This window comes from Ranitomeya variabilis, chromosome 6 (genome assembly GCF_051348905.1).
Source record: "Ranitomeya variabilis isolate aRanVar5 chromosome 6, aRanVar5.hap1, whole genome shotgun sequence".
Lineage (NCBI taxonomy): Eukaryota > Metazoa > Chordata > Amphibia > Anura > Dendrobatidae > Ranitomeya > Ranitomeya variabilis.
This window is the reverse complement of record NC_135237.1, coordinates 422,960,944-422,984,896: the sequence shown is the minus strand read 5'-3', so window position 1 is coordinate 422,984,896 and position 23,953 is coordinate 422,960,944. Positions and strand designations below refer to the sequence as shown.

Below are 23,953 nucleotides of genomic sequence, written 5' to 3'. Positions count from 1 at the left end.
CGAACTAATCAGACCTTGGAAACTTATTTGAGGTGTTTTGTTTCTGCTGATCAAGATGACTGGGTTGCTTTTTTGCCACTGGCCGAATTTGCTCTTAATAATCGGGCTAGTTCTGCCACGTTGGTCTCTCCTTTTTTTTGTAATTCGGGGTTTCATCCTCGTTTTTCCTCTGGTCAGGTGGAGTCTTCGGATTGTCCTGGAGTGGACGTGGTGGTGGACAGGCTACATCAGATTTGGAATCAGGTGGTGGACAATTTGAAGTTATCTCAGGAGAAGACTCAGCAGTTTGCTAATCGCCGTCGCCGCGTGGGTCCCCGACTTCTTGTTGGGGATTTGGTGTGGTTGTCTTCTCGTTTTGTCCCTATGAAGGTCTCTTCTCCTAAGTTCAAGCCTCGGTTCATCGGTCCTTATAGGATCTCGGAGATTCTTAACCCTGTATCTTTTCGTTTGGATCTCCCAGCATCGTTTGCTATTCATAATGTGTTCCATCGGTTGTTGTTGCGGAGGTATGAGGTGCCCGTTGTTCCTTCGGTTGAGCCTCCTGCTCCGGTGCTGGTGGAGGGAGAATTGGAGTATGTTGTTGAGAAGATCTTGGATTCTCGTGTTTCCAGACGCAAACTCCAGTATTTGGTTAAGTGGAAGGGTTATGGTCAGGAGGATAATTCCTGGGTGGTCGCCTCCGATGTTCATGCAACTGATTTGGTCCGCGCCTTCCATAGAGCTCACCCTGATCGTCCTGGGGGTTCTCGTGAGGGTTCGGTGACCCCTCCTCAAGGGGGGGGGGTACTGTTGTGGATTCTGTTTGTGGGCTCCCTCTGGTGGTTACTGCTGGTACTGGGTGACTTTGGTGGGTTGCGGCCTTTGGTTTCCACCTGTCCATCAGAGGCTGGGTGTTTCCTATTTTACCTGGCCTTTCTGTCATTCCCTTTCCGGCTATCAATGTATTCAGATGTGCTCTGTTTGGTTCCTGCCTACCTGCTCCCAGATCTTTCAGGATAAGCTAAGTGCTGATTTTCAGTTGTTTGGTTTTTTGTCCAGCTTGCTTATTATGTCTCTATGCTAGCTGGTAGCTCTAGTGGACTGAGGTTCTCCCCATGTGCCATGAGTTGGCACATGGGTTCTTGTAATCTCAGGATGGTTTTTTTGATTAGGGTTTTTTGCTGACCGCTCAGTCCCCTTTTGTATCTTTCTGCTTTCTAGTTTACAGCGGGCCTCAATTTGCTAAAGCTATATATATCATCTCTATGTGTGTGCCTTCCTCTCATTTCACCGTCAATACATGTGAGGGGGCAACTATATCTTTTGGGGTTCATTCCTCTGGAGGCAAGTGAGGTCTTATTTTCTCTGCAGTACTAGTTAGCTCTTAGGCTGGTGCGTGGCGTCTAGAACCAACGTAGGCACGCTCCCTGGCTATCTCTAGTTGCGTTTGTCAGGCGTAGGGCAGCGGTCAGCCCAGGTTCCATCACCCTAGAGCTCGTCCGTTATTTCTTTGTACTTTGCTTGTCCTGTGCTATCCCTAGCCATTGGGGATTCATGACAATAGGGGTATTTAGTCCTCCGGCTGTGTCGAGGTGTCTAGGATGTGTTAGGTACACCCCACGGCTACTTCTAGTTGCGGTGACAGTTTAGGGTTTGCGGTCAGTACAGGTTCCACTTACTCCTGAGAAAGTCTCATGCGGCTCCAAGGTCACCGGATCATAACAATTATCTTCCCAACAAGGAGCAACTCAGCATTAACAGAGGCTGTCCCTGAGTCCACGGCTACGGAACCACTTGTACAAGTATTTTCTTTACCTCCAGCATATAAAGAGTTCTCTGACATCTGTGACAAGAAGAATGCAGATCAGCTTCCTCCACACAGGCATTACGACTGTCCCATTGAGTTGCTTCCTGGGGCAGCTATTCCTTTTGGTAACCTATACCCTTTGGCGGCACCTGAGCTTTAAGCCTTAAAGGAGCATATTGATGAAAATCTGGCCAAAGGCTTCATATGTCCTTCTTCCTCACCAGCAGGGGCACCTATCTTTTTTGTAAAGAAGAAGGATGGGACCCTGAGACCCTGTGTTGACTATCGGGAACTCAATAAGATAACCGTACGAAACTGTTACCCTTTGCCTCTGATTCCCGAATTACTGAAAAGAGTCCGCCATGCTAAGGTGTTCTCTAAACTGGATCTTCGTGGGGCTTATAATTTGGTGCGTATTCGTCCAGGGGATGAGTGGAAGACAGCATTCAGATGCCGGTATGGACACTTTGAATCTCTTGTGATGCCCTTGGGCTTTGTAATGCCCCTGCAATGTTTCAACACCTTGCTAATGACATTTTCAGAGATTTGTTGGACCAGTTTGTAGTGATCTATTTGGATGATATACCAATCTTTTCTGACTCTCTACAGGAAAATGAAGAACATGTCAAAACTGTTTTAAGACGTCTGAAAGAGAACCATCTGTATATTAAGCTGGAGAAATGCGAGTTCCATCATTCTGAGATACAGTTCTTAGGTTATATCATAGTTACATAGTTACATAGTTATTAAGGTTGAAGGAAGACTGTAAGTCCATCTAGTTCAACCCATAGCCTAACCTAACATGCCCTAACATGTTGATCCAGGGGAAGGCAAAAAAACCCCATGTGGCAAAGAGTAACTCCACCATGGGGAAAAAAATTCCTTCCCGACTCCACATACGGCAATCAGACTAGTTCCCTGGATCAACGCCTTATCAAGGAATCTAGTGTATATACCCTGTAACATTATACTTTTCCAGAAAGGTATCCAGTCCCCTCTTAAATTTAATTAATGAATCACTCATTACAACATCATACGGCAGAGAGTTCCATAGTCTCACTGCTCTTACAGTAAAGAATCCGCGTCTGTTATTATGCTTAAACCTTCTTTCCTCCAGACGTAGAGGATGCCCCCTTGTCCCTGTCTCAGGTCTATGATTAAAAAGATCACCAGAAAGGTCTTTGTACTGTCCCCTCATATATTTATACATTAAAATAAGATCACCCCTTAGTCTTCGTTTTTCCAAACTAAATAGCCCCAAGTGTAATAACCTATCTTGGTATTGCAGACCCCCCAGTCCTCTAATAACCTTGGTCGCTCTTCTCTGCACCCGCTCCAGTTCAGCTATGTCTTTCTTATACACCGGAGACCAGAACTGTGCACAGTATTCTAAGTGTGGTCGAACTAGTGACTTGTATAGAGGTAAAATTATGTTCTCCTCATGAGCATCTATGCCTCTTTTAATACATCCCATTATTTTATTTGCCTTTGTAGCAGCTGCCTGACACTGGCCACTGAATATGAGTTTGTCATCCACCCATACACCCAGGTCTTTTTCATTGACGGTTTTGCCCAGAGTTTTAGAATTAAGCACATAGTTATACATCTTATTACTTCTACCCAAGTGCATGACCTTACATTTATCCCCATTAAAGCTCATTTGCCATTTATCAGCCCAAGCTTCTAGTTTACATAAATCATCCTGTAATATAAAATTGTCCTCCCCTGTATTGATTACCCTGCAGAGTTTAGTGTCATCTGCAAATATTGAAATTCTACTCTGAATGCCCCCTACAAGGTCATTAATAAATATGTTAAAAAGAAGAGGGCCCAATACTGACCCCTGTGGTACCCCACTGCTAACCGTGACCCAGTCCGAGTGTGCTCCATTAATAACCACCCTTTGTTTCCTATCCCTGAGCCAGCTCTCAACCCACTTACACATATTTTCCCCTATCCCCATTACTCTCATTTTATGTAACAACCTTTTGTGTGGCACCGTATCAAAAGCTTTGGAAAAGTCCATATATACTACGTCCACTGGGTTCCCTTGGTCCAGTCCGGAACTTGCCTCTTCATAGAAGCTGATCAAATTAGTCTGACATGAACGGTCCCTAGTAAACCCGTGCTGATACTGGGTCATGAGGTTATTCCTCTTCAGATACTCCAGCATAGCATCCCTTAGAATGCCCTCCAGGATTTTACCCACAGTAGAGGTTAAGCTTACTGGCCTATAATTACCGAGTTCAGTTTTTGCCCCTTTTTTGAATATTGGCACCACATTTGCTATACGCCAGTCCTGTGGTACAGACCCTGTTATTATGGAGTCTTTAAAGATTAAAAATAATGGTCTATCAATGACTGTACTTAGTTCCTGCAGTACTCGGGGGTGTATCCCATCCGGGCCCGGAGATTTATCAATTTTAGTTATTGTTAGACGCCGCTGTACTTCCTGCTGGGTTAAGCAGGTGACATTTAATGGGGAATTTTTATCACTAGTCATTTTGTCTGCCATGGGATTTTCTTTTGTAAATACTGATGAAAAAAAGTCATTTAGCATATTGGCTTTTTCCTCATCCTCATCCACCATTTCACCCAGACTATTTTTAAGGGGGCCAACACTGTCATTTTTTAGTTTCTTACTATTTATATAGTTACAGAATATTTTGGGATTATTTTTACTCTCTCTGGCAATGAGTCTCTCTGTCTCAATCTTTGCTGCCTTGATTTGCTTTTTACAGAATTTATTTAATTTTCTGTATTTATTTAATGCCTCCTCACTACCTACTTCCTTTAATTCTCTAAATGCTTTCTTTTTGTCCCTTATTGCGCCCCTTACAGCTCTATTTAGCCATATTGGTTTCCTCCTATTTCTAGTATGTTTATTCCCATACGGTATATACTGTGCACAGGTCCTATCCAGGATGCTAATAAACGTCTCCCATTTTCTTTGTGTATTTTTGTGTCTCAGGATATCGTCCCAGTTAATTGCACCAAGATCCTCTCTCATCCGTTGGAAATTTGCCCTCCTGAAGTTTAGTGTCCTTGTCACCCCCCTACTACCCATCTTATTAAAGGTTACATGAAAACTTATTATTTTGTGATCACTATTCCCCAAGTGACCCCCAACCCTTATATTTGATATGCGGTCTGGCCTGTTGGTTAATATTAGGTCTAGCAGTGCCCCCCTCCTTGTTGGGTCCTGAACCAGTTGTGAAAGGTAATTGTCTCTCATAGTTGTCAAAAAACGATTACCTTTGCTGGAACTGCAGGTTTCTGTTCCCCAATCTATTTCAGGGTAGTTGAAGTCCCCCATAATAATGACTTCTCCTTGAGTCGCAGCTTCATCTATTTGCTTTACGAGGATATTCTCCATTGCTTCCATTAGTTTTGGAGATTTATAACAAACCCCTATCAGTAATTTATTATTTTTTCCCCCTCCCCTTATCTCCACCCACAGGGACTCTACATTTTCATTAAATTCACCTATATTATCACGCAGGATGGGTTTTAAGGAAGATTTTACATATAGACACACCCCTCCCCCTCGCTTATCTGTACGGTCATTTCTGAACAGGCTATAGCCCTGCAAGTTAACAGCCCAGTCATGGCTCTCATCCAGCCACGTCTCAGATATCCCCACCATGTCATAATTATGCTCCAACAACATTAGTTCTAATTCATCCATTTTGTTGGCGAGGCTTCTGGCATTAGTATACATGCACTTGATGTTACTCTCTGTACCTCTATTCTTTCTTAAATTACTAACTGTTCTAACCCCACCCCCCATGCCACCACCACCCCCAACTTCCTTATTTGTGCCCAGGTCTCTATCTGCACTATCTTCCCCTCCTATAAAATGAATACCCTCCCCCCCATTCCCTAGTTTAAACACTCCTCCAACCTTCTAACCATTTTCTCCCCCAGCACAGCTGCACCTTCCCCATTGAGGTGCAGCCCGTCCCTAGCGTAGAGCCTGTAGCCAACTGAGAAGTCGGCCCAGTTCTGCAGGAATCCAAACCCCTCCTTCCTACACCAATTCTTGAGCCACTTATTAACCTCCCTAATCTCCCGTTGCCTCTCTGGCGTGGCACGTGGTACAGGCAGTTAATATCATCTCTCCCCAGGGGCTGAACATGGAATCTGGTAAGATTTAGGCTATCCTTGACTGGCCGGTACCCAAGAACGTTAAGGAGGTCCAACGTTTTATTGGTTTTGCAAATTTCTACAGACGCTTCATTCGAAATTTTTCTGATATTGTCCGTCCCATTACTTCCTTGACAAAGAAGGAAAAGCCCTTTAAGTGGTCATCACAGGCTCAAGAAGCTTTTGATCGGCTTAAGATCTGTTTCACATCAGCACCGCTGTTGATACACCCAGATCCAACACATCCTTTCATTGTGGAGGTGGACGCTTCTGATAATGCTTTGGGGGCTATTCTCTCCCAAAGAACTGGAGAGAAGGGTCTGCTACATCCTTGTGCTTTCTTTTCCCGTAGACTAACCTCAGCAGAGAAGAATTACGACATGGGAGACAAGGAATTGCTGGCTATTATTGCGGCTTTCAAAGAATGGAGGCATCATCTGCAAGGAGCTGCACAACAGATCATAGTGCTAACTGACATTCGCAATTTAGAGTTCCTTAGATCCGCTAGATGTCTTTCTCCTCGTCAGGCTCGTTGGAACTTATTTTGAAATCAATTTAACTTTGTTATCTCGTACCGTCCAGGTTCTCGTAATGGGAAGGCTGATGCTTTATCCCGAATCCATGCTGCGGATTCCGTACCTGGAGCCCCGTCCAAGACCATTCTATCTGATGCCAATTTCATCAGAGTTATCCACGATCAGGACTTGTGGAAGGAGTGCAGGGAGGCCTATGAAGGTGATGTATTTCTGGCCAACCCACCTGTGGATATTAATCTTGTCTTTAAGGGTGGCATGTGGTTCAGAGATTGACATATCTACGTCCCTGATGTCATCCGTCTGCAGATCCTCAAGTTGGTACATGACTCCAAGTTGGCTGGTCACAGGGGGATACAGAAGACAGAAGAGTTCCTGAGCCGATTCTTCTGGTGGCCAACTTGCCTGAAGGATACCAAGGACTATGTTCTCTCTTGCGAGGTATATGCCCATTACAAGACTCCTCATGTGGCACCTACGGGTCTTCTACAACCATTACCTGTTCCGTCCCGCCCTTGGGGGTCTATATCAATGGACTTTATTGTGGAGCTGCCTACATCGGGGGGCATGAATACAATCATGGTGGTAGTTGATCGCCTGACTAAAGCTGCTCATTTCGTTCCATGCACCGGCCTCCCCTCAGCTAAAGATACAGTGAACTTGATTATACAAAATGTCTTTCGGTTGCATGGGGTTCCGGATGAGATCATCTCTGACCGTGGAGTACAGTTCACTTCAAGATTCTCGAAGGGGTTTTGCTCTGCACTCAATATTAATGTCTGTCTCTCTTCTGCTTACCATCCCCAGACAAATGGTCAGACTGAGCGTACCAACCAAACGCTGGAACAATATCTAAGATGCTATGTCAGCCATCTCCAGGATGATTGGTTGGAGTTGCTGCCATTAGCCGAATTTTTATATAATAATTCTCAGAGCGCCTCCACTAAATTTACACCTTTCTTTGCCAATCTGGGTTATCATCCGTGTATCTTACCTAGGTCTCCAATTAATTCTCCGGTTCCGGCAGTGGAGGAAAGGCTGACTGCAATGAGGCAAAATCTGGAGGTTCTGAAGGAATCCCTGACCACAGCTCAAGAACGTTATAAGAGATCGGCTGATAGATTCCGTAAACCTGCACCCATGTTCAAGGTAGGAGATTCTGTGTGGTTAGCAACTAAGAATCTGAAGTTAAACGTTCCTTCACAAAAACTTGGACAGAAATTCATTGGCCCTTTCAAGATCAACGGTATTGTGAGCTCTGTGGCCTGCCGGCTGAAGCTGCCTAGGACAATGAAGGTACACCCAGTTTTTCATGTATCTTTACTAAAGCCTGTATCTCCTAATACCTTCCAGGGACGTGTTGTGCCACCTCCGCAGCCTGTGGTGATTGATGGGCAAGAACAATTTGTGGTGGAGGAAATTATTGATTCCAGGATTCGCAGAAATCGGCTCCAATATCTGATAAGATGGCTGGGATATCCCCCTGAGGAACACTCTTGGGAACCTGTGGAAAACATCAATGCCCAACAGAAGATTTCTCGTTTTCATCAGAGATTCCCTGAGAAACCAGGTCCAGGATCGTCCTGAGGCCGCTTCTAAGGAGGGAGTAATGTCAGGACTCTGAACATTTTTTACCTTTTGTGCATTACTGCCCTTTTCCAAGATGGCGTCTTTGGTCTCATGTGCACTGTGTCTTCCTGCTATAAAACTCCACCCCAGCCTTCAGTCTGTGCTAGAGTATTCTGCCTTGCATCCAGCTCCTGACCTCTGATTACTCCCTGGCTATACACCTGCTCCTGTGAACCTGTGTGGTGATCCTGCTACTCTGCTCTGAGTTCCTGCTGCATGCACAAGTTTCCAGTAGTCCTCCTTCATCTGCTGCTCGTGTTTACTTCATCTGCATTTGCTGGACATGTAAGCTTCTGCTGCTCTGCAATAACCTGAGACTATTAACCAGGCCTCCCTGGTTGAGCTACGATATGATTTGAACTGCCTTATAAGCATATCTATCTGTGTTTGGACTAAGACAAGGATTTATTTGTGTCAAGTTTCCTCAAGAATAACTGTGCTTCATAGACTTTCTGCTTGATTGCATTTCCCTCTGAAGTTTCCTATAGACTGCTAAGCTGCGTTTATTATTTGCACCAAGTGTTGTGGACTTGAGTTTCTCTCTGCACCTGTTTGAATCACCGTGTGATAATATAGACTTTATCACTTACAAAACTTTGTCCTGTAGTTGTCTTGTTCCACGCAAAGAGTCTCCTGAGTTATCCCTTATAATTATTACACTTACTAAGACATCCCTTATAAGGTGTGATTTCTTTCATAAATGGTTTCCTAGAAATCATGGCTGCTGAATGACAATTTTGATTGCATAATGAAAACCATTTAATTATAAGCACTGGAAAAAGCAACAATTGAACAGAGCTGCACGCAGAACAAAAATAATTTTTAATTTATTTTTTAAATGTGTAAAAATGTTTTGGAGGCACTTTCCACATATGCCAAATGATATAAGAATTAAACTGGCCATAGACCCAGGATAACTGTCAGTTAAAGGTTCCTTTAGCCAGTAAGTATTGAACCCAACTCCTCATTAATGTCATTACATCATTATTGATGCTGTCACAGCCCTCTAAAACAGACATCCTAAAGGCATCTGGCAGCCCCCTTGCTCATTAGTTTGTCAGCAGTCCAACTCTGGATCTAATATGTATGACTACATTATTCATTTATGACATTGATTTCTTCATTCCTTTTCACCTTATTAGATATTTTTTTGCACAAAGAATATCTTTATTTAATACTCTGAACACAAACAATATTTTCAGTTGGCTATTGAAAACCGAAACACGAGTACAATTAATCAGTGAAATTGCATTTCCAGACTTGTCCAGATAGGAAATGATATAGGAAAATAAAACATAAGGATAACACTTAATCTATATTGAACTTGTAATTTACAGCCTCATTATATCTTACAATGGTAATGACCTTGAATGTGCTTCATTAAAGAGAGCCTGGCAACCCAAACTGACAGTATAAACTAAGCACACAGCCTTGTGGGGGATATAGCCACTATAGAAATCACACATTTAGTGATCTAATTGCTGCCTCCATTCTGCACAATCTAATTCATATATGCTCATTAGATTGCTTGGTGTGACCAGGAGTCTTAGCGCACTTGTTCTGTATGCCCCGTCTTTTTCATTGATGATTGACAGCACTGGATTGCCTGAGCTTTCTCCACATACAGTGCAGTCAATCGCCAGTGAGGTAGGTGGGGCATCCAGAACCAGTGGTCAAAACAGTACACTGAGAGTGTTAGCCAAGGGTGCCCTGAGCACCCTAATTATCAAATTGGATTAAACTCCAGTTTCTGCAGAATGGAAGCAGCGATTAGATCACTAAAGGCAGAGCCGGCATCACCACCCTGCATACCTGTGCAACTAAAAGGGAAAAAGATCTAGCTCCGGAATAAAAGTATCAAAATTTTATTTCAGCATATTAAAATTGGAAAACTGCTTACAGACGATCAATCACATCATTTAGATAGAAACTGCCATCAGATTGCTGGACGCGTTTCGAGCACTGCCAGTGCTGAAGTCTAAGAGCACTGGCAGTGCTCGAAACGCGTCCAGCAATCTGATGGCAGTTTCTATCTAAATGATGTGATTGATCGTCTGTAAGCAGTTTTCCAATTTTAATATGCTGAAATAAAATTTTGATACTTTTATTCCGGAGCTGGATCTTTTTCCCTTTTTTCTGCATACAAGCTACAGCATTGGACAGAGACATCTCCCTTGCTCGGATTTCATTTGGACTATGAGAATTTCTTCTATATGGGTGAGCTGAAATAATCCTTTTTGGTTATACCTGTGCAACTACCAAAGCCCTGGACAAATGGAGGGATCCATTCTCAGTCAGGGACACTAGCACTTGACATGTCTCGACCAGTGGCATACCCCCAATGGCGACAGACCACATGGCCACTATGGGGTCCATGAATTGGGAGAGTTCAGTGCCAGCACTGGAACTGGGCCCCCACCCACATCGTACTTTCAACTGTACAATACAGTTAAAAACAATGATGGGAGAGGGAGCAATATATGGGGTACATTAACTTGTATGGTGCACTATATGGGGTCCAATAATACTGTATGGAGCACTATGTGGTGCCAATAATACTGTATGGAGGACTATGCGGTGCCCAGAATACAGTTTGGAGGACTATGTGATACCTATAATACTGTATGGAAGACTATGTGGTGCCCATAATACTGTATGGAGGACTATGTGGTGCCCATAATGATGTATGGAGGATTATGTGGTGCCCATAATACTGTAAGGAGGACTATGTGGTGCCCATAAAACTGTATGGAGCACTATATGGGGCCCATAATACTGTATAGAGGACTATGTGGTGCTCATAATACTGTTTGGAAGACTATGGTGCCCATAATACTGTATGGAGGATATTGGTGGTGCTCATAATACTTTATTGAGGACTATGTGGTGCCCATAATACTGTATGGAGGACTATGTGGTGCACATAATACTGTATGGAGGACTATGTGGTGCCCATAATACTATATGGAGGACTATGTGATTCCCATAATACTGTATGGAGGACTATGTGGTGTACATAATACTGTATGGAGGACTATGTGGTGCCCATAATACTATATGGAGGACTATGTGGTGCCCATAAAACTGTATGGAGGACTATGTGGTATCCAAAAGAAGAAAATGTCCACCTTCACCGAATCTGTGAAAAAAAGTTTTCTTTATTCACAAACTTAAACATGGAGGATACAAACTTAAGCACAATCCATATGGGTAAGAATCTCAACGCGTTTCTGGAGATTAAGCTCCCTTAATCATGTCATGATTAAGGGAGCTTAGTCTCCAGAAACGCGTGGAGATTCTTACCCATATGGTTTGTGCTGAAGTTTGTATCCTCCATGTTTAAGTTTGTGAATAAAGAAAACTTTTTTTCACGGATTCGGTGAAGCTGAACATTTTATTCTTTTGGATTCTACACGCCTGGACACAGCGGATCCGTGCTCCTGAAATTTGGCTTATGCATCACGGGTGAGCTGGTTTATATTCCTTCTTTCAAAGGACTATGTGATGCCCATAATACTGTATGGAGGACTATGTGGTGCACATAATACTGTATGGAGGACTATGTGGTGCTCACTCACAATACTTAAAGGGGCCCTGACTAAAGGTGATTTTTACAGGGGCTATATTTCTGCAAGGCTTTGTGCGTAGTTTATTTGGTCAGTTTAGGCTAACTGTTTTCCTGGTGAGTAGCTGCATTTATAAGAAAATCTCTGTAAATGTAAAATATATCGATCAACTTTATATTAAACACAGCCGCTCTGTGACCCCATCAGACTGCTGCTGGCACCACCACGCAAGGAGGCAAGTATGCATCAGAAAAAGTAAGCACTCTAGGAGGAGCCTAGAATTAAATATACTATAATAGGAGGAAGGATGAGGATTGCTGTTACTATGAGGCCACATTATGGGGCAACTGGATTGTGAAGAAGGCCCAGTATGCAGAGGGGTAGGGTGTATGGAGAAATATTATGGAGAGGAGAGGTGTGGATGGAATATTATGGAGAGGAGCGGTACAAGGGGTAAATATAAAGGAGAGGAGCAATGTGGGGGAATATGATGGAGAGGAGCTGTGTGTGGGGGGAAATATCATGGAGAGGAGCTTATGTGTGGGGGAATATGACAGGAGCTGTGTGGGGTGGAATATGATGGAGAGGAGCAGTGTGGGGAGAAATATGATGTAAAGGAGCAGTGTGGGGTGAATATGATGCAAAAGAGCAGTGTGGGGGGAATATGTTGGAGAGGAGCGGTGTGGGGAGATATGACGAAGAAAAGCTGTGTGTGTGTGTGTGGGTAATAAAAACCTATAGCATTCAGAATGCAGCTTTAAATTGTTAGTTAGGTAGACTGACGTCCTTAGCTTGCATCTGTTTACATTTGTCTTTTTCTGTTTTCAAGTGGCGGTCAGTTTTTTGATATTTGTAGTACATGCACTCTAGCAGAGCACTCTTCCCATCAGCCTAAGGCATATTGAAATAGAGCTTGATCCTACCAGGCCATATAATTGTATGCTTTTAGCCTAGGACAGGCACCATGTTAGGTTTAGGGTCCCAACAAAGGGCTGGCTGTTGGGCTCACACAAATTGGCCAGTTTATGCGCTAAGTACCTTAATTTTTTAACATGTTTTCTAATCTACAGCAGTAATGCAGTTCCATTTAATATATTCAATGCTTACATATTACATAGTTTCAGAGTGTAGCTTTAATTTGTTAGTTACACAGAGTGGCTCTCTGAGCTTGCACCTGTTCACACTTGTCTTTTTCTGTTTGGAAGTGCCATTCAGTTTTTTGATATTTTAAGTTTGCTCAACAAAATTTAGACAAGCCTGTGAAATACTAAGAGAATATAGTCTGGTCAGATGAGACCAAAATTGAACTCTTTGGATGCCATAATACACACTTTATTTGAAGGCCAAAAGGCATTGCATATCACCCCAAAAACAACATACCAACAGTGAAATTTGGAGGTGGGAACATCATGATATGGGGCTGTTATTCAACCTACATCACTGATAAACTTCATATAATTGAAGGAAAGATGAAGTGACAAATGTTCAGAGACTTTCTTGATAAAACTCTGCTGCCATCTACCATGATGTTGAAGATGAAATGAGGCTGCACATTTCAGCAAGAAAATGATCCCTAAAATACAGGCAAGGAAACTTTCAGTTGGGTTCAGAGAAAAGAAAGCTGCTAGAAGAATGACCCAGACAATCAACTGACCTGAATCCTATAGAAAATGTATATAAGGAGCAAATGCTCAGAGTTCATAGAAGGAGCCCTGGGAACCTTCAGGGTTTGGAGAGTGTTTGTGTGGAAGATTGGGCCAAAATCACACCAGAATAGTGATGAGCGAACCCGAACTGTAAAGGCTATGGGCACTTCCGGAGCCATGACAACCATGTCAAAGGACGTGACCAGGATTGTATAAATGCCGGATCACAGGTGCCGCCGCCGCCATAGTGCTCTGCTTAGTGTAGGGATAGGATGCAACTGGAGTGAGGGACAGCTCAGAAATTGAAAATATTACGTCATCATATAGAAAAAGTTCATTTTATTTAGCCCCAAATTTATCACTTTTGCAAGAGGTAACACTAAAAAGTGGACCAACTTTACGATTGTGGCAATACTCCACATGTAGTCAAAAGTTCTGTTTTTGGCAAGCTGCAGGGGTCATAATGGAATGAACGATATTTGAATTTTGGAACACAAATCACCTGAAATAGATTGCGGGCAATATGTCAAATTTTCAGGGCCCCAAAGACGCCCAAACAGCAGAAACTCCCCCTAACTGACCTCATTTTGGAAACTACACCCCTCAATGATTTTATCCTGGAGTATAGTGAGGATTCTGAACCCAAAGGTATTACAAATAATTTGATAACACTAGGCCATCATATTGAATAGGTTGTCATTAGTGTTGATCTCAAGGAATGTATTTAGATGCCACATATGTGGGGAAAAAACTAATGTTTGGGCGCACGGCAGGGCTTGGAAAGGAGAGAGCATCATTTGACTTTTTTAATGTAAAATGTCCTGGAGTCATTAGTGGACGCCATGTCCCGTTTGGAGACCCCCTGATGTGCCTGAACAGTGCAGTGGAACCCCCCCCCACAAGTGACACTATTTTGGAAACTAGGCTCTTTAAGAATTGTATTTAGATGTGTGGTGAGCACCTTGAATTCCCAGGTGCTTCACAAAAACTTATAACGTTAAGCCATGAAAATAAAAAAATCACATTTTCCCCATAAAAAATGTTATTTTGGCCTCATATTTTGCATTTCCATAAGGGTAACAGAAGAAATTGCTGCATACAATTTGTTGTGCAATTTCTTCTGAGTACGTCGATACCTCACATGTAGGAGAAAACTACTGTTTGGGCGCACGGCAGGGCTTGGAAGAGAAGGAGCGTCATTTGGCTTTTTGAATGTAAATTTTCCTGGAATCATTAGCGTATGCCATGTCCCATTTGGAGAGCCCCTGATGTTCCTAAAAAAAGGAAACCACCCCACAAGTGACCCCATTTTGGAAACTAGACCCCTCAAGGAATGTATTTAGATGTGTGGTGAGCAGCTTGAACCCACAGGTGCTTCACAGAAGTTTATAATGCTGAGCCATTGTTAGGGCTGGTGGAACGCACCGAGTAAATAGAGAGATGTTATTTGGTGCATTCGCAGCCCGAGGTCCACCGTGCAGGAAAGAACCAGCTGCTGGCAAATGGCGGCACAATATGGCGGTAGAAGCGAACTCTGTTACTTCACAGAGTCGCTATAAAGAACGCACTGTGTCCTGTTTAGCTCACAGATGTACACAGTAACTGCCGAGCAGATTGCAGCTTGTGGTCACGCAGTCAAAGAGACAAACATACAATCTCCTCACCAGAGGAGCCAGTATTCTATTGGCTTATTTCAGCCAGGGCCCTGAAACCATACACACAATCTCCTCACCAGAGGTGCCGGTATTCTAGTGGCTTATTTCAGCCGGGTCCCTGAATACACACAAGAGTAACCACATTGGCGCAAAACTCATCACATGAATTGATACTAGAGCATGGCCATGCGGTCATGCGCACCTTCTATAGCTTCAGCAAGTACAGGACCTTCCCAGAAGGACCAATGGGAGGCTGCCACAGACGTTTGAGCACCTTCAGGACCTTCCTAGAGGACCAATGGCTTTTGTTGCAGTATCTGAGCATGTGACCTTTGATCTCCAATGAGAGATCTTACCCTGGGAATGCTCAGAAGGGGAAAAGTGGGACTTAGTCCCAAAAACATCTGCTCGCCACTGCCCAGTACTGGCCACAATGGCAGAAGCTGGAAAAGCAGCAGTAACTCTCTGCACAGAGTCAGACTGAGCAAGATGCTGGGACCGACCCCTCTGCTGAGCAGGCTCCACTGCGGCAGGAGAAGAATAGGAGACTGCAGCGGAGATGGCTCAAAATTCCTCCTGTGCAGAGGCGGGAACTCGACCCTTAACATTACCCCCCTCCTAGGTCCCCCCTCCTTGAACCTCGCTGCGCTTGAAGGCAGTAATGAGCTGCGGAGCCTGAATATGCTCAGCAGGCTCCCAGGACCTGTCCTCAGGACCATAACCCTTCCAGTCCACCAAATAAAATTTTTTGCCACGTACCACCTTGCACCCCAAAATAGCATTCACCTCGTAACCGTCCGTAGACGAACCCGATGTCCCGGCAGATGACTCGGAAAACCGGGACATGTATACGGGTTTCAAGAGGGACACATGAAAGGTGTTGGTGATAGCGAGGCGTGGCGGAAGGGCCAGACGGTAGGCCACAGGGTTAACTTGTTCGAGGACCTTGAAGGGGCCCAAGTAGCGAGGTGCAAACTTAGTGGACTTAACTCGCAGAGCCTGATGTTACGGGCGGAGAGCCACACTAAGTCACCAGAAGCAAAGGTCGGAGCGGGGCGCCGATGTGCATCGGCGGAGGACCTCATTCTCTCCTTTGAGGCCCGAATGGCATCCTGAGTGCAGTCCCAAATGTCCCGTCTGCCACCCTGGAGTCGGCGGAAGACACGGGCATAGGCACAGGAACCCGTGGGTGCTGACCATAGTTAAGGAGGAATGGGGTCTGTCCAGTGGAGTCAGCTACAGCGTTGTTCAGTGCAAACTCCGCCCATGATAGCAAGGATGCCCAGTCATCCTGCCTGGCTGAGACAAAATGTCGCAGATATGTGACCAAGGTCTGGTTGGCCCTCTCTACCAACCCATTCATCTCGGGATGATATGCAGAAGAGAGATTCAACTCAATACTGAGAAAACGATAAAAGCTCTCTCCAGAACCGAGACGCAAACTGGGGACCCCGGTCACTAACAATTTTGTCTGGCATACCGTGTAGGCGGAAGATGTGTTTTATAAACAATGCTGCCAAGGCCCGTGCAGAAGGTAGCTGTGGAAGCGGCGCCAAGTGCATCATTTTAGAAAAATGATCGGTGCTAACCCAAATGATGGCACAGCCACGAGACTTTGACAAGCCCACCACAAACTCCATCCTGACCATCTCCCAGGGCCTGTCTGCCACCAGCAAGGGATAAAGTAATCCAGCTGGCCGTTGTCGAGGAGACTTATTTTTGGCGCAGGAGACACACGCCCGAATATAATCTCCGACGTCACGGACCATATGCGGCCACCAGTACGTCCTCGACAGCAGCTCAGATGTCCTCTTTGTCCAAAAATGTCCACCCACCTTGGACGAATGAGCCCAAGAGAGAACCTCCAGTCGCAAATGAAAAGTACAAAGGTCTTGCCCGGAGGCACTGACTCTAGCGAAACCGGAGCTATGGTTCTCTGGCTCTCAGAAGGGACAATAAGCCGAGGCTCCCCTTCCTCCTCCTCAGAAGACACAACAGAGTGAGAGAGGGCATCAGCACGAATGTTCTTCTCCCCTGCGAGATAATGGAGGGTGAAGTGGAACCAGGAGAAGAACAAGGACCATCTGGCCTGACGAGAATTTAGCCGCTGGGCTGTTTGTAAATAAACCACATTTTTGTGGTCCGTGAAGACTTGGAAGGGAAAGCGAGCCCCCTCCAAAAGATGTCTCCACTCCGAGAAGGCTAACTTCATTGCTAGCAACTCCTTGTCCCCGATGGAATAATACCTCTCCGCTGGTGTGAAGGTCTTGGAGAAGAAGAAGCAAGGATGCTTCCGACCTTGAGCATCCTTTTGGAAGAGGACTGCTCCTGCACCAATGGATGAGGCATCTACCTCCATTATAAACGGCTTATCAACATCGGGATGATGTAGGATGGGAGCGCTAGCAAAATGAGACTTAATAGAAGAAAAAGCCTTGGAGACCTCTTCAGACCACAATTTGGGATTTGCTCCCTTCTTGGTGAGGGCTACCAAGGGAGCTACCAAAGTTGAGAAGTGGGGAATGAACTGACGATAGTAATTTATGAACCCCATAAAGCGCTGCACCGCTTTAAGAGAATGGGGTTCTTGCCAGTTCATCGCAGCCTGTAGTTTGGCAGGATGCATAGCCAATGCCTGGGCAGAGATGATATAGCCCAGGAAAGGTAAAGACTCCTGCTCAAACATACACTTCTCCAACTTTGCATAGAGGGAATTTGCCCGTAAGAGGTCGAAGACTCTGCCAACATCTCTCCGGTGGGAGTCAATATCTGGAGAGAAGATGAGAATATCATCCAGCTAGACTATGACCGATGTGGAGAGCATATTCAGGAAGATATCGTTAACAAAGTCTTGGAAAACGGCTGGGGCATTACAGAGCCCGAAGGGCATCACCAGATCCTCATAGTGCCCATCCCTGGTATTAAATGCCATCTTCCATTCGTCCCCCTCACGGATGCGAATCAGGTTATAAGCACCCCGCAGATCTAAATTGGTAAATACCCTTGCTCCCCGTAGCCTATCAAAGAGCTCTGAGATCAGAGGCAACGGGTACTTGTTCTTAACGGTGATGGCGTTAAGACCCCTGTAATCTATGCATGGGCGTAATTCTCCGTTCTTCTTCTGCACGAAGATAAACCCCGCCCCAGCAGGTGACACTGACTTCCTAATGAACCCTCTTGCCAAATTCTCCTGGATGTATTGGGACATAGCCTCCGTTTCTGGGAGAGAGAGGGGAAAGACCCATCCCCGAGGAGGTTGTGCTCCAGGCAAGAGATCAATAGGACAGTCATAGGGGCGGTGAGGTGGAAGGGTCTCCTCAGCCTTTTTGGAGAAGACATCTGCATAGGACCAATAGCACTTGGGAAGGAAAGAGAGATCTGCGGGTATCTCAGTAGTGGAAACCTGAACACACTCCCTCACACAGCTGCCCTTACATGAATCACTCCAACTCAATATCCTCCCAGAGGTCCACTCAATATGTGGGGAGTGAAAACGGAGCCAGGGTATTCCCAGCAGAATCTCGTCCATTCCCTCGGGAAGAACAAGAAGGGAAATAATCTCCTGGTGGGAAGGGGACATGGATAACGTGAAAGGGACAGTCTGGTGTGTGATTTGTGAGGGAAGTGCCGACCCATTCACTACTCTAACAGTCACCGGTTTGGCGAGCATCACCAGAGGTATTGCATGGCGCACAGCAAAAGCAGAGGACATGAAATTCCCCTCTGCTCCAGAGTCCACACAAAGCTCGACTGTCAGAGTGGATGAGCCTAACGTGATTGTCCCTTTAAAGGACAACTTGGAGGAAAATGCCGCTGTGTCTAGTGAACCTCCTCCAATGGTCACTAGACGCGATCATTTTCCTGACCGCCGTGGCCATTTATTGGCATAGTGTCCAAGTTGTTGGCAATTTTTACAAACCACGGGCACTCGAGCGGTCCGAGACTTAGGTCCCGCTCGAGAAACCTCCATGGCCTCATGGGTGTCAGACACATGAACAGGAGATTCTAGAGAACTGGTGAAGGTAGGAACCAGCCGAAACGTCTGCCTACACTGGGTCCGCTCTAACCTCCGCTCGTTAAAATGGAGGTCGATGCGGGTAGATATAGAAATGAGCTCCTCCAGTGTGGCGGGAATCTCCCTGGTGGCCAAGGCATCCTTCACATGGTCTGGCAGTCCTTTCCAGAACACCGGAATTAGGACTTTATCCGGCCACTCCAGCTCTGAGACCAGAGTCCGGAATTGGACGACGAACTGGCTGACCATGGACGAACCCTGTGTTATTGCTAACAATTGGAGCGCGGTAACGTGGGTAACACGAGGTCCTAAAAAGACCTGTTTCAGAGCGTCCAGGAAGAGAGGAGCACTCTGCACCACACGATCATAACACTCCCACAGCGGCATTGCCCATTTCAACGCCCTGCCCGACAAAAGGGATAAAATAAATCCCACTTTTGCCCGTTCCATAGGGAAACACGCAGCCAGGAGCTCAAGATGTATGGAGCACTGACTCACGAATCCTCGACATAGCTTACTGTCACCAGCAAACTTGTCTGGAGACGGGACAAAGTCGGAGCAGGGGTGGCAGAGGACAAACTGGCTGCAGCTACACTTGCAGCCTGGACAGCAACAGCGGTAACATCCACAGCTGAGGTTGTGCGTTCAAGAGTCGCCAACCTACCCTCCAGCTGCTGGATGTACCGCTGTAGACGCTGATAGTCCACCATTTACTAGCCAAACCCTGGCGCTAGTATACTGTTAGGGCTGGCGGAACGCACCGAGTAAATAGAGAGATGATATTTGGTGCGTTCGCAGCCCGGGGTCCACCGTGCAGGAAAGAACCTGCTGCTGGCAAATGACGTCACAATATGGCGGTAGAAGCGAACTCTGTTACTTCACAGAGTCGCTATAAAGAACGCACTGTGTCCTGCTTAGCTCACAGATGTACACAGTAACTGCCGAGCAGATTGCAGCTTGTGGTCACGCAGTCAAAGAGACAAACATACAATCTCCTCACCAGAGGAGCCAGTATTCTATTGGCTTATTTCAGCCAGGGCCCTGAAACCATACACACAATCTCCTCACCAGAGGTGCCGGTATTCTAGTGGCTTATTTCAGCCGGGTCCCTGAATACACACAAGAGTGACCACATTGGCGCAAAACTCATCACATGAATTGATACTAGCGCATGGCCGTGCGGTCATGCGCACCTTTTATAGCTGCAGCAAGTACAGGACCTTCCCAGAAGGACCAATGGGAGACTGCCACAGATGTTTGAGCACCTTCAGGACCTTCCTAGAGGACCAATGGGTTTTGCTGCAGTATCTAAGCATGTGACCCTTGATCTCCAATGAGAGATCTTACCCTGGGCATGCTCAGAAGGGGAAAAGTGGGACTTAGTCCCAAAAATGTCTGCTCGCCGCTGCCCAGTACTGGCCACAATGGCAGAAGCTGGAATAGCAGCAGTAACCCTCTGTACAGAGTCAGACTGAGCAAGACGCTGGGACTGACCCCTCTGTTGAGCAGGCTCCACTGCGGCAGGAGAAGAATGGGAGACTGCAGCAGAGATGGCTCGAGATTCCCCCTGTGCAGAGGTGAGAAGTCGACCCCTAACAGCCATGAAAATAAAAAAAAATCACATTTTCCCCACAAAAATATTATTTTAGCCCCATATTTTGCATTTTCAAAAGGGTAACAGGAGAGATTGCACCATACAATTTGTTGTGCAATTTCTCCTGAGTTCACCGATACCCCATATATGGGGAAATACTACTTTTGAGGTACAGTGTAAGGCTGCCATCACACTAGCAGTATTTGGTCAGCATTTTACATCAGTATTTGTAAGCCAAAACCAGGAGTGGAACAATCAGAGGAAAAGTATAATAGAAACATATGCACCACTTCTGCATTTATCACCCACTCCTGGTTTTGGGTTCCGAACACTGATGTAAAATACTGACCAAATACTGCTAGTGTGACGGCAGCCTAAGGCCAGTTTCACATTAGCGTTTGCAGGAGCTGCGGAGGGCTGCGGACTTCCTCCGTGAAGCCGCACCTCTGCCACTAGCTCCGCCTACTTCTGCATGTGACCGGCATGCGGCCAGTGTACCTATCTTTAACATTAGGTATGCAGGTCATGCCGCTGTTTGCTGTTTGTTAAAAATACATTTTTACCACTAAAATGTTGTTTTAGTCTCAAGTTTTAAATTTTTCTGAGAGCCATCTGGAATTTTTTTAAGAACAAACTGAGGTCCATTTTTTCCTGAGTGCGCCAATACCAAATATGTAATCTGGAAATATTTTTCAGGAACAGTGCAAAGCTCAGAAGGGAAGAAGCGCCATACGCCATAGTGCAGATTTTACCGTTTTGGTTTGCAGGTGCTATGACACACTGGGACAGCCCCTGAGTTGCCAGAACAGCAGAACCCCCCATAAGTGCCCCTATTTTACAAACTACACCCCTCAATGAATTCCTCTAGGGGTGCAGTGATCATATTGACACCACGGGTGTGTCACAGAATTTTCTACCTTTTGGCTGTGAAGAAAAAATAACTGCATTTTTACCAGCAAATTTTGTTTTAGCCCCAGATTTTTCATTTTCCCACAAGAAGTGGGTAAAAATGGCACCATAATTTGTCCCGCAATTTCTACTGAATGTGACAATACCCCATATGTGGCTGTACAGCATTGCTTAGCCATACTGCGAGACTCAGGAGGTACAGAGCGCTATTTTCCTCCTGGAGCACAGATTTTCCTAGAACAGTTTGCGGACTCCATATACAGAGCTCCTAATTGCTAGAAGAGCAGAATCCCCTGTAAAGTGGCCCCATTTTGAAAATTATACCCCTTTGGGAATTTATCTACTGATGTAGTGATGATTTTGTCTCCATGGGTGTTTTCCATAAACAAGCTGTTAGAGTTGGCAGCTTGCACCAAATAAAAATAAATAACAAAAAAGGCGCAATCGCAACCAGGAGTCCACTGTACAGTAAACTGCTCCTAGTGTGAACAAGACGGATACAAAACTAGCAAACGTTCCTCCTTAGGCCTCTTTCACACTTCAGTTTTTTGGCGTCAGCCTAAAACCGCCATTTTCCTCAAAAAACAGATCCGTTTTTATTTTCGATGGATCCGTTTTTTTCCCCATAGACTTGCATTAGCGACGGATTGTGACGGATGGCCATCCGTTCTATCCGTCATGCGACGGATCCGTCGAAATTAGGTGGACGTTGTCTAGACATCGACGGACTTTGTAACTTTTTTGTCGCCGCCTAATTAACGGTCCGCGACGGATCCGTCGCGTCCGTCATTTTATAGAATGGGAACGGATCCGTTGCGATCCGTTTTTTGGCGGATCCGTCGCCCCAATCCGTTTTTTTCAACTGAGCATGCTCCAAAAAGTTGATACTTTTCCCAGACAACCCCAAAACTATATAAACAGGACAGGTGGACCTCATTTTTCAATGTGCCATCAATAGAGAACACAGATCCTGCCAGCAAGAGACATCCTGCCAGCAAGAGACATCCTGCCAGTGAGAGACATCCTGCCAGCGAGAGACATCCTGCAAGCGAGAGACATCCTGCCAGCGAGAGAGATCCTGCCAGCGAGAGAGATCCTGCCAGTGAGACATACCCTGCCAGCGAGACATACCCGCTAGCAAGCGAGACCCTGCCAGAGACTGCTATGTGAGTACTGCCATCCAGCGTGTGTGTGTATGCCTGCCTTGCATGTGTTTTATTTTTCATACTGTGCTGGTATTTTTAATGGCTGTGCTGTGACGTGTGTGTGTGTGTGTGTGTGTGTGTGTGTGTGTGTATGCCGTGTGATGTGTGCCAGACCGCCTGCCTGCCTGACATGTTTTTTATTTTTCATACTGTGCTGGTATTTTTAATGGCTGTGCTGTGACGTGTGTGTGTGTGTGTTTGTAAATGCTGTGTGATGTGTTCTGCATTTTTTGGTGATTTTTCATACATTAACATACTGTACTGGTATTTCAAATAAAGAGCAGTGTAGCTCCTACTTTCCAACCAAAAAATAATAAAAAAAAAAAAATTTGGAATAAAAATTACACAAAACTGTCCGTAGTATGATTTAAAGATAAATTTAAAACTGGTCTACATTCAATAAAGGTGTTTGAGGTTCTATATCTAAATGCAGAATGCAAACCTTTGGTATACAAAATGTTATCTGGTTATAACTAGGGTAACCATAATTATCATTTTTGGGTATTGGTATTTTAGTTTCAATATGTTTATTTGAAATTTTTCAACACAACACAACTAAATGCAGATGCTCCTCTAAACATAAGAGAGAGCTAATAATCGTAGAGTACAATATTTGTAGAGAAGAGGAGTCAATTTAACATAGGATAAAACATATATAAAGACTTATAAGAACAATACAAAATGATCAAGGTACAGGACAAAACAGACAAGGGGAAAGAACAAGGGGACCATGAACTTCATTACTGTAAACATCATTGCATAAGGTATAGAGAGGAATAGAGTGATATAGACCTAAACCCAAACACATTCAGGTATCAGGCGGGCGAGAGTATTAGGAGCTGGATGAATAATACACATTGAAGAGCGCCTCCGGGTCCAGAAGGTCCAAATGTACGAACTAACAGGATTAATCTCCTACCCCGCATTTATAATTATTTACGGGGAAAGCGAGAGGGCCCGAGCTAGAAGAGCGCCCGAGCCAAGGGCCATCCAAGGACTCCAGGTCTTGAAAAAGACATCCCATTCGTCATTTCTGGTGGCCTGGATTCGCTCACATAATAGGATCTCATCCATTCTATCTCTGACCAAAGAGATAGACAATGATGGGGTTCTCCACTTGGCGGCAATATGAATTTTGGTCGCCATACATATAGTAGTCACCAATTTCTGTAGGTAATTTGGAAACCCAGGGTGTTTCTTGCCCAACAAGAAAACGGTGGGATCCATGGGGATGATCTTACCATAGATTTGTTCAATAATTAACTTAAC

At 45.1% G+C, this 23,953-nt stretch overlaps 1 protein-coding gene across 1 annotated transcript in view; it reads left to right on the top strand.

The window, feature by feature from the left end:
• The window catches only part of LOC143782638 (uncharacterized), a 147,855-nt gene that overhangs the window by 110,627 nt on the left and 13,275 nt on the right, over positions 1 to 23,953 (top strand). The window contains exon 2 of the mRNA XM_077270326.1: positions 22,438 to 22,645. The gene's annotated coding sequence lies outside the window, so the exon portion shown is untranslated. The remainder of the gene's footprint in view (positions 1 to 22,437; positions 22,646 to 23,953) is intronic.